Below are 12,455 nucleotides of genomic sequence, written 5' to 3'. Positions count from 1 at the left end.
AAAAAATTGCACTTTCTTAGCTTTAGACTTAAAGTCGATTTTATTGTAAATTGTGTTTCGGTTGCGTTAGCACTGTACCGCTTATGCCGAAAAACATGAATTTTACTGATTTGAGCGAAAGTCAAATTATATTTTTATTGCAGGATTAACAAATTTATATTACCGAAAAAGTTGCACTTTCTTAGGTTCAGACTCAAAGTCGATTTTTTTGTAAATTGTATGTCAATTGCGTGAGCACTGCACTGCTTAAGCCGAAAAACATGAATTTTACTGATTTGAGCGAATGTCAAATTATATTGTTATTGCAGAATTGACATATTCATATAACCGAAAAAATTGCACTTTCTTAGCTTTAGACTTAAAGTCGATTTTCTTGTAAATTGTATGTCGATTGCGTGAGCACTGTACTACTTAAGCCGAAAAACATGAATTTTACTGATTTGAGCGAATGTCAAATTATATTGTTATTGCAGAATTGACATATTCATATAACCGAAAAAATTGCACTTTCTTAGTTTTAGACTCAAAGTCGATTTTCTTGTAAATTGTATGTCAATTGCGTGAGCACTGTACTGCTTAAGCCGAAAAACATGAATTTTACTGATTTGAGCGAATGTCAAATTATAATATTATTGCAGAATTGACATATTCATATAACCGAAAAAATTGCACTTTCTTAGCTTTAGACTTAAAGTCGATTTTCTAGTAAATTGTATGTCGATTGCGTGAGCACTGTACTGCGTAAGCCGAAAAACATGAATTTTACTGATTTGAGCGAATGTCAAATTTTAATATTATTGCAGAATTGACATATTCATATAACCGAAAAAATTGCACTTTCTTAGCTTTAGACTTAAAGTCGATTTTCTTGTAAATTGTATGTCGATTGCGTGAGCACTGTACTACTTAAGCCGAAAAACATGAATTTTACAGATTTGAGCGAATGTCAAATTATATTGTTATTGCAGAATTTACATATTCATATAACCGAAAAAATTGCACTTTCTTAGTTTTAGACTCAAAGTCGATTTTCTAGTAAATTGTATGTCGATTGCGTGAGCACTGTACTACTTAAGCCGAAAAACATGAATTTTACTGATTTGAGCGAATGTCAAATTATATTGTTATTGCAGAATTGACATATTCATATAACCGAAAAAATTGCACTTTCTTAGCTTTAGACTTAAAGTCGATTTTCTTGTAAATTGTATGTCGATTGCGTGAGCACTGTACTGCTTAAGCCGAAAAACATGAATTTTACTGATTTGAGCGAAAGTCAAATTATATTTTTATTGCAGGATTAACAAATTTATATTACCGAAAAAGTTGCACTTTCTTAGGTTCAGACTCAAAGTCGATTTTTTTGTAAATTGTATGTCAATTGCGTGAGCACTGCACTGCTTAAGCCGAAAAACATGAATTTTACTGATTTGAGCGAATGTCAAATTATATTTTAATTGCAGGATTAACAAATTTATATTACCGAAAAAGTTGCACTTTCTTAGGTTCAGACTCAAAGTCGATTTTTTTGTAAATTGTATGTCAATTGCGTGAGCACTGCACTGCTTAAGCCGAAAAACATGAATTTTACTGATTTGAGCGAATGTCAAATTATATTGTTATTGCAGAATTGACATATTCATATAACCGAAAAAATTGCACTTTCTTAGTTTTAGACTCAAAGTCGATTTTCTTGTAAATTGTATGTCAATTGCGTGAGCACCGTACTGCTTAAGCCGAAAAACATGAATTTTACTGATTTGAGCGAATGTCAAATTATAATATTATTGCAGAATTGACATATTCATATAACCGAAAAAGTTGCACTTTCTTAGGTTCAGACTCAAAGTCGATTTTTTTGTAAATTGTATGTCAATTGAGTGAGCACTGCACTGCTTAAGCCGAAAAACATGAATTTTACTGATTTGAGCGAATGTCAAATTATATTGTTATTGCAGAATTGACATATTCATATAACCGAAAAAATTGCACTTTCTTAGTTTTAGACTCAAAGTCGATTTTCTAGTAAATTGTATGTCGATTGCGTGAGCACTGTACTGCGTAAGCCGAAAAACATGAATTTTACTGATTTGAGCGAATGTCAAATTATAATATTATTGCAGAATTGACATATTCATATAACCGAAAAAATTGCACTTTCTTAGCTTTAGACTTAAAGTCGATTTTCTTGTAAATTGTATGTCGATTGCGTGAGCACTGTACCGCTTAAGCCGAAAAACATGAATTTTACAGATTTGAGCGAATGTCAAATTATATTGTTATTGCAGAATTTACATATTCATATAACCGAAAAAATTGCACTTTCTTAGTTTTAGACTCAAAGTCGATTTTCTAGTAAATTGTATGTCGATTGCGTGAGCACTGTACTACTTAAGCCGAAAAACATGAATTTTACTGATTTGAGCGAATTTCAAATTATATTGTTATTGCAGAATTGACATATTCATATAACCGAAAAAATTGCACTTTCTTAGCTTTAGACGTAAAGTCGATTTTCTTGTAAATTGTATGTCGATTGCGTGAGCACTGTACTGCTTAAGCCGAAAAACATGAATTTTACTGATTTGAGCGAATGACAAATTATATTGTTATTGCAGAATTGACATATTCATATAACCGAAAAAATTGCACTTTCTTAGTTTTAGACTTAAAGTCGATTTTATTGTAAATTGTGTTTCGGTTGCGTTAGCACTGTACCGCTTATGCCGAAAAACATGAATTTTACTGATTTGAGCGAAAGTCAAATTATATTGTTATTGCAGAATTTACATATTCATATAACCGAAAAAATTGTACTTTCTTAGTTTTAGACTTAAAGTCGATTTTCTTGTAAATTGTATGTCAAATGCGTGAGCACTGTACTGCTTAAGCCGAAAAACATGAATTTTACTGATTTGAGCGAATGTCAAATCATATTGTTATTGCAGAATTTACATATTCATATAACCGAAAAAATTGCACTTTCTTAGTTTTAGACTCAAAGTCGATTTTCTAGTAAATTTTATGTCAATTGCGGCAGCACTGTACTGCTTAAGCCGAAATACATCAATTTTACTGATTTGAGCGAATGTCAAATTATAATATTATTGCAGAATTGACATATTCATATAACCGAAAAAATTGCACTTTCTTAGCTTTAGACTTAAAGTCGATTTTCTTGTAAATTTTATGTCGATTGCGTGAGCACTGTACTACTTAAGCCGAAAAACATGAATTTTACTGATTTGAGCGAATGTCAAATTATAATATTATTGCAGAATTGACATATTCATATAACCGAAAAAATTGCACTTTCTTAGTTTTAGACTCAAAGTCGATTTTCTAGTAAATTGTATGTCGATTGCGTCAGCACTGTACTAGTTAAGCCGAAAAACATGAATTTTACTGATTTGAGCGAATGTCAAATTATATTGTTATTGCAGAATTGACATATTCATATAACCGAAAAAATTGCACTTTCTTAGTTTTAGACTTAAAGTCCATTTTCTTGTAATTGTATGTCAATTGCGTGAGCACTGTACTGCTTAAGCCGAAAAACATGAATTTTACTGATTTGAGCGAATGACAAATTATATTGTTATTGCAGAATTGACATATTCATATAACCGAAAAAATTGCACTTTCTTAGTTTTAGACTTAAAGTCGATTTTATTGTAAATTGTGTTTCGGTTGCGTTAGCACTGTACCGCTTATGCCGAAAAACATGAATTTTACTGATTTGAGCGAAAGTCAAATTATATTGTTATTGCAGAATTTACATATTCATATAACCGAAAAAATTGTACTTTCTTAGTTTTAGACTTAAAGTCGATTTTCTTGTAAATTGTATGTCAAATGCGTGAGCACTGTACTGCTTAAGCCGAAAAACATGAATTTTACTGATTTGAGCGAATGTCAAATTATATTGTTATTGCTGAATTGACATATTCATATAACCGAAAAAATTGCACTTTCCTAGTTTTAGACTTAAAGTCGATTTTCTTGTAAATTGTATTTCAGTTGCTTGAGCACTGTACCGCTTAAGCCGAAAAACATGAATTTTACTGATTTGAGCGAAAGTCAAATTATATATTGCAGGATTAATTAACAAATTAATATTACCGAAAAAGTTGCACTTTCTTAGGTTTAGACTCAAAGTCGATTTTCTTGTAAATTGTATGTCAATTGCGTGAGCACTGTACTACTTAAGCCGAAAAACATGAATTTTACTGATTTGAGCGAATGTCAAATTATATTGTTATTGCAGAATTGACATATTCATATAACCGAAAAAATTGCACTTTCTTAGTTTTAGACTTAAAGTCGATTTTCTTGTAATTGTATGTCAATTGCGTGAGCACTGTACTGCTTAAGCCGAAAAACATGAATTTTACTGATTTGAGCGAATGACAAATTATATTGTTATTGCAGAATTGACATATTCATATAACCGAAAAAATTGCACTTTCTTAGTTTTAGACTTAAAGTCGATTTTATTGTAAATTGTGTTTCGGTTGCGTTAGCACTGTACCGCTTATGCCGAAAAACATGAATTTTACTGATTTGAGCGAAAGTCAAATTATATTGTTATTGCAGAATTTACATATTCATATAACCGAAAAAATTGTACTTTCTTAGTTTTAGACTTAAAGTCGATTTTCTTGTAAATTGTATGTCAAATGCGTGAGCACTGTACTGCTTAAGCCGAAAAACATGAATTTTACTGATTTGAGCGAATGTAAAATTATATTGTTATTGCTGAATTGACATATTCATATAACCGAAAAAATTGCACTTTCCTAGTTTTAGACTTAAAGTCGATTCTCTTGTAAATTGTATTTCAGTTGCTTGAGCACTGTACCGCTTAAGCCGAAAAACATGAATTTTACTGATTTGAGCGGAAGTCAAATTATATATTGCAGGATTAATTAACAAATTAATATTACCGAAAAAGTTGCACTTTCTTAGGTTTAGACTCAAAGTCGATTTTCTTGTAAATTGTATGTCAATTGCGTGAGCACTGTACTTCTTAAGCCGAAAAACATGAATTTTACTGATTTGAGCGAATGTCAAATTATATTGTTATTGCAGAATTGGCATATTCATATAACCGAAAAAATTGCACTTTCTTAGCTCTAGACTTAAAGTCGATTTTCTTGTAAATTGTATTTTGGTTGCGTGAGCACTGTACCGCTTAACCCGAAAAACATGAATTTTACTGATTTGAACGAAAGTCAAATTATATTGTTGAGCACTGTACTGCTTAAGCCGAAAAAAATGAATTTTACTGATTTGTGCGAATGTCAAATTATAATATTATTGCAGAATTGATATATTCATATAACCGAAAAAATTGCACATTCTTAGTTTTAGACTTAAAGTCGATTTTCTTGTAAATTGTATGTCAATTGCGTGAGCACTGTACTTCTTAAGCCGAAAAACATGAATTTTACTGATTTGAGCGAATGTCAAATTATATTGTTATTGCAGAATCTGCATATTCATATAACCGAAAAAATTGCACTTCTTAGCTTTAGACTTAAAGTCGATTTTCTTGTATATTGTATTTCGGTTGCGTGAGCACTGTACTTCTTAAGCCGAAAAACATGAATTTTACTGATTTGAGCGAATGTCAAATTATATTGTTATTGCAGAATTGGCATATTCATATAACCGAAAAAATTGCACTTTCTTAGCTCTAGACTTAAAGTCGATTTTCTTGTAAATTGTATTTTGGTTGCGTGAGCACTGTACCGCTTAACCCGAAAAACATGAATTTTACTGATTTGAACGAAAGTCAAATTATATTGTTGAGCACTGTACTGCTTAAGCCGAAAAAAATGAATTTTACTGATTTGTGCGAATGTCAAATTATAATATTATTGCAGAATTGATATATTCATATAACCGAAAAAATTGCACATTCTTAGTTTTAGACTTAAAGTCGATTTTCTTGTAAATTGTATGTCAATTGCGTGAGCACTGTACTTCTTAAGCCGAAAAACATGAATTTTACTGATTTGAGCGAATGTCAAATTATATTGTTATTGCAGAATTGGCATATTCATATAACCGAAAAAATTGCACTTCTTAGCTTTAGACTTAAAGTCGATTTTCTTGTAAATTGTATTTCGGTTGCGTGAGCACTGTACCGATTAACCCGAAAAACATGAATTTTACTGATTTCAGCGAAAGTCAAATTATATTGTTATTGCAGAATTGACATATTCATATAACCGAAAAAATTGCACTTTCCTAGTTCTAGACTTAAAGTCGATTTTCATGTAAATTGTATTTCAGTTGCTTGAGCACTGTACCGCTTAAGCCAAAAAACATGAATTTTACTGATTTGAGCGAAAGTCAAATTATATATTGCAGGATTAATTAACAAATTAATATTACCGAAAAAGTTGCACTTTCTTAGGTTTAGACTTAAAGTCGATTTTCTTGTAAATTGTATGTCAATTGCGTGAGCACTGTACTGCTTAAGCCGAAAAACATGAATTTTACTGATTTGAGCGAATGTCAAATTATAATATTATTGCAGAATTGATATATTCATATAACCGAAAAAATTGCACTTTCTTAGTTTTAGACTTAAAGTCGATTTTCTTCAAAATTTTATGTCAATTGCGTAAGCACTGTACCGCTTAAGCCGAAAAACATGAATTTTACTGATTTGCGCGAAAGTAAAATTATAATGTTTTTGCAGGATTAACAAATTAATATAACCGAAAAAATTGCACTTTCTTAGTTCTAGACTCAAAGTCGATTTTCTTGTAAATTGTATGTCAATTCCGTGAGCACTGTACTGCTTAAGCCGAAAAACATGAATTTTACTGATTTGAGCGAATGTCAAATTATATTGTTATTACAGAATTAACAAATTAATATTACCGAAAAAGTTGCACTTTCTTAGGTTTAGACTCAAAGTCGATTTTCTTGTAAATTGTATGTCAATTGCGTGAGCACTGTACTTCTTAAGCCGAAAAACATGAATTTTACTGATTTGAGCGAATGTCAAATTATATTGTTATTGCAGAATTGGCATATTCATATAACCGAAAAAATTGCACTTTCTTAGCTCTAGACTTAAAGTCGATTTTCTTGTAAATTGTATTTTGGTTGCGTGAGCACTGTACCGCTTAACCCGAAAAACATGAATTTTACTGATTTGAACGAAAGTCAAATTATATTGTTGAGCACTGTACTGCTTAAGCCGAAAAAAATGAATTTTACTGATTTGTGCGAATGTCAAATTATAATATTATTGCAGAATTGATATATTCATATAACCGAAAAAATTGCACATTCTTAGTTTTAGACTTAAAGTCGATTTTCTTGTAAATTGTATGTCAATTGCGTGAGCACTGTACTTCTTAAGCCGAAAAACATGAATTTTACTGATTTGAGCGAATGTCAAATTATATTGTTATTGCAGAATTGGCATATTCATATAACCGAAAAAATTGCACATCTTAGCTTTAGACTTAAAGTCGATTTTCTTGTAAATTGTATTTCGGTTGCGTGAGCACTGTACTTCTTAAGCCGAAAAACATGAATTTTACTGATTTGAGCGAATGTCAAATTATATTGTTATTGCAGAATTGGCATATTCATATAACCGAAAAAATTGCACTTTCTTAGCTCTAGACTTAAAGTCGATTTTCTTGTAAATTGTATTTTGGTTGCGTGAGCACTGTACCGCTTAACCCGAAAAACATGAATTTTACTGATTTGAACGAAAGTCAAATTACATTGTTGAGCACTGTACTGCTTAAGCCGAAAAAAATGAATTTTACTGATTTGTGCGAATGTCAAATTATAATATTATTGCAGAATTGATATATTCATATAACCGGAAAAATTGCACATTCTTAGTTTTAGACTTAAAGTCGATTTTCTTGTAAATTGTATGTCAATTGCGTGAGCACTGTACTTCTTAAGCCGAAAAACATGAATTTTACTGATTTGAGCGAATGTCAAATTATATTGTTATTGCAGAATTGGCATATTCATATAACCGAAAAAATTGCACTTTCTTAGCTCTAGACTTAAAGTCGATTTTCTTGTAAATTGTATTTCGGTTGCGTGAGCACTGTACTTCTTAAGCCGAAAAACATGAATTTTACTGATTTGAGCGAATGTCAAATTATATTGTTATTGCAGAATTGGCATATTCATATAACCGAAAAAATTGCACTTTCTTAGCTCTAGACTTAAAGTCGATTTTCTTGTAAATTGTATTTTGGTTGCGTGAGCACTGTACCGCTTAACCCGAAAAACATGAATTTTACTGATTTGAACGAAAGTCAAATTACATTGTTGAGCACTGTACTGCTTAAGCCGAAAAAAATGAATTTTACTGATTTGTGCGAATGTCAAATTATATTGTTATTGCAGAATTGGCATATTCATATAACCGAAAAAATTGCACTTCTTAGCTTTAGACTTAAAGTCGATTTTCTTGTAAATTGTATTTCGGTTGCGTGAGCACTGTACCGATTAACCCGAAAAACATGAATTTTACTGATTTCAGCGAAAGTCAAATTATATTGTTATTGCAGAATTGACATATTCATATAACCGAAAAAATTGCACTTTCCTAGTTCTAGACTTAAAGTCGATTTTCATGTAAATTGTATTTCAGTTGCTTGAGCACTGTACCGCTTAAGCCAAAAAACATGAATTTTACTGATTTGAGCGAAAGTCAAATTATATATTGCAGGATTAATTAACAAATTAATATTACCGAAAAAGTTGCACTTTCTTAGGTTTAGACTTAAAGTCGATTTTCTTGTAAATTGTATGTCAATTGCGTGAGCACTGTACTGCTTAAGCCGAAAAACATGAATTTTACTGATTTGAGCGAATGTCAAATTATAATATTATTGCAGAATTGATATATTCATATAACCGAAAAAATTTCACTTTCTTAGTTTTAGACTTAAAGTCGATTTTCTTCAAAATTTTATGTCAATTGCGTAAGCACTGTACCGCTTAAGCCGAAAAACATGAATTTTACTGATTTGCGCGAAAGTAAAATTATAATGTTTTTGCAGGATTAACAAATTAATATAACCGAAAAAATTGCACTTTCTTAGTTCTAGACTCAAAGTCGATTTTCTTGTAAATTGTATGTCAATTCCGTGAGCACTGTACTGCTTAAGCCGAAAAACATGAATTTTACTGATTTGAGCGAATGTCAAATTATATTGTTATTGCAGAATTGACATATTCATATAACCGAAAAAATTGCACTTTCTTAGTTTTAGACTTAAAGTCGATTTTCTTGTAATTGTATGTCAATTGCGTGAGCACTGTACTGCTTAAGCCGAAAAACATGAATTTTACTGATTTGAGCGAATGACAAATTATATTGTTATTGCAGAATTGACATATTCATATAACCGAAAAAATTGCACTTTCTTAGTTTTAGACTTAAAGTCGATTTTATTGTAAATTGTGTTTCGGTTGCGTTAGCACTGTACCGCTTATGCCGAAAAACATGAATTTTACTGATTTGAGCGAAAGTCAAATTATATTGTTATTGCAGAATTTACATATTCATATAACCGAAAAAATTGTACTTTCTTAGTTTTAGACTTAAAGTCGATTTTCTTGTAAATTGTATGTCAAATGCGTGAGCACTGTACTGCTTAAGCCGAAAAACATGAATTTTACTGATTTGAGCGAATGTAAAATTATATTGTTATTGCTGAATTGACATATTCATATAACCGAAAAAATTGCACTTTCCTAGTTTTAGACTTAAAGTCGATTCTCTTGTAAATTGTATTTCAGTTGCTTGAGCACTGTACCGCTTAAGCCGAAAAACATGAATTTTACTGATTTGAGCGAAAGTCAAATTATATATTGCAGAATTAATTAACAAATTAATATTACCGAAAAAGTTGCACTTTCTTAGGTTTAGACTCAAAGTCGATTTTCTTGTAAATTGTATGTCAATTGCGTGAGCACTGTACTTCTTAAGCCGAAAAACATGAATTTTACTGATTTGAGCGAATGTCAAATTATATTGTTATTGCAGAATTGGCATATTCATATAACCGAAACAATTGCACTTTCTTAGCTCTAGACTTAAAGTCGATTTTCTTGTAAATTGTATTTTGGTTGCGTGAGCACTGTACCGCTTAACCCGAAAAACATGAATTTTACTGATTTGAACGAAAGTCAAATTATATTGTTGAGCACTGTACTGCTTAAGCCGAAAAACATGAATTTTACTGATTTGAGCGAATGTCAAATTATAATATTATTGCAGAATTGATATATTCATATAACCGAAAAAATTGCACATTCTTAGTTTTAGACTTAAAGTCGATTTTCTTGTAAATTGTATGTCAATTGCGTGAGCACTGTACTTCTTAAGCCGAAAAACATGAATTTTACTGATTTGAGCGAATGTCAAATTATATTGTTATTGCAGAATTGACATATTCATATAACCGAAAAAATTGCACTTTCTTAGTTTTAGACCTAAAGTCGATTTTCTTCAAAATTTTATGTCAATTGCGTAAGCACTGTACCGCTTAAGCCGAAAAACATGAATTTTACTGATTTCAGCGAAAGTCAAATTATATTGTTATTGCAGAATTGACATATTCATATAACCGAAAAAATTGCACTTTCCTAGTTCTAGACTTAAAGTCGATTTTCTTGTAAATTGTATTTCAGTTGCTTGAGCACTGTACCGCTTAAGCCAAAAAACATGAATTTTACTGATTTGAGCGAAAGTCAAATTATATATTGCAGGATTAATTAACAAATTAATATTACCGAAAAAGTTGCACTTCTTAGCTTTAGACTTAAAGTCGATTTTCTTGTAAATTGTATTTCGGTTGCGTGAGCACTGTACCGATTAACCCGAAAAACATGAATTTTACTGATTTCAGCGAAAGTCAAATTATATTGTTATTGCAGAATTGACATATTCATATAACCGAAAAAATTGCACTTTCTTAGTTTTAGACTTAAAGTCGATTTTCTTCAAAATTTTATGTCAATTGCGTAAGCACTGTACCGCTTAAGCCGAAAAACATGAATTTTACTGATTTGCGCGAAAGTAAAATTATAATGTTTTTGCAGGAATAACAAATTAATATAACCGAAAAAATTGCACTTTCTTAGTTCTAGACTCAAAGTCGATTTTCTTGTAAATTGTATGTCAATTCCGTGAGCACTGTACTGCTTAAGCCGAAAAACGTGAATTGTACTGATTTGAGCGAAAGCCATATTATATTGTTATTGCAGAATTTACATATTCATATAACCGAAAAAATTATACTTTCTTAGTTTTAGACTTAAAGTCGATTTTCTTGTAAATTGTATGTCAATTGCGTGAGCACTGTACTGCTTAAGCCGAAAAACATGAATTTTACTGATTTGAACGAAAGTCAAATTATATTGTTGAGCACTGTACTGCTTAAGCCGAAAAAAATGAATTTTACTGATTTGTGCGAATGTCAAATTATAATATTATTGCAGAATTGATATATTCATATAACCGAAAAAATTGCACATTCTTAGTTTTAGACTTAAAGTCGATTTTCTTGTAAATTGTATGTCAATTGCGTGAGCACTGTACTTCTTAAGCCAAAAAACATGAATTTTACTGATTTGAGCGAAAGTCAAATTATATATTGCAGGATTAATTAACAAATTAATATTACCGAAAAAGTTGCACTTTCTTAGGTTTAGACTTAAAGTCGATTTTCTTGTAAATTGTATGTCAATTGCGTGAGCACTGTACTGCTTAAGCCGAAAAACATGAATTTTACTGATTTGAACGAAAGTCAAATTATATTGTTGAGCACTGTACTGCTTAAGCCGAAAAACATGAATTTTACTGATTTGAACGAAAGTCAAATTATATTGTTGAGCACTGTACTGCTTAAGCCGAAAAACATGAATTTTACTGATTTGAGCGAATGTCAAATTATATTGTTATTGCAGAATTGGCATATTCATATAACCGAAAAAATTGCACTTCTTAGCTTTAGACTTAAAGTCGATTTTCTTGTAAATTGTATTTCGGTTGCGTGAGCACTGTACCGATTAACCCGAAAAACATGAATTTTACTGATTTCAGCGAAAGTCAAATTATATTGTTATTGCAGAATTGACATATTCATATAACCGAAAAAATTGCACTTTCCTAGTTCTAGACTTAAAGTCGATTTTCATGTAAATTGTATTTCAGTTGCTTGAGCACTGTACCGCTTAAGCCAAAAAACATGAATTTTACTGATTTGAGCGAAAGTCAAATTATATATTGCAGGATTAATTAACAAATTAATATTACCGAAAAAGTTGCACTTTCTTAGGTTTAGACTTAAAGTCGATTTTCTTGTAAATTGTATGTCAATTGCGTGAGCACTGTACTGCTTAAGCCGAAAAACATGAATTTTACTGATTTGAGCGAATGTCAAATT

This window comes from Bactrocera oleae, chromosome 3, assembly GCF_042242935.1.
Source record: "Bactrocera oleae isolate idBacOlea1 chromosome 3, idBacOlea1, whole genome shotgun sequence".
Classification (NCBI taxonomy): domain Eukaryota; kingdom Metazoa; phylum Arthropoda; class Insecta; order Diptera; family Tephritidae; genus Bactrocera; species Bactrocera oleae.
Note: the sequence above shows the minus strand (reverse complement) of the source record.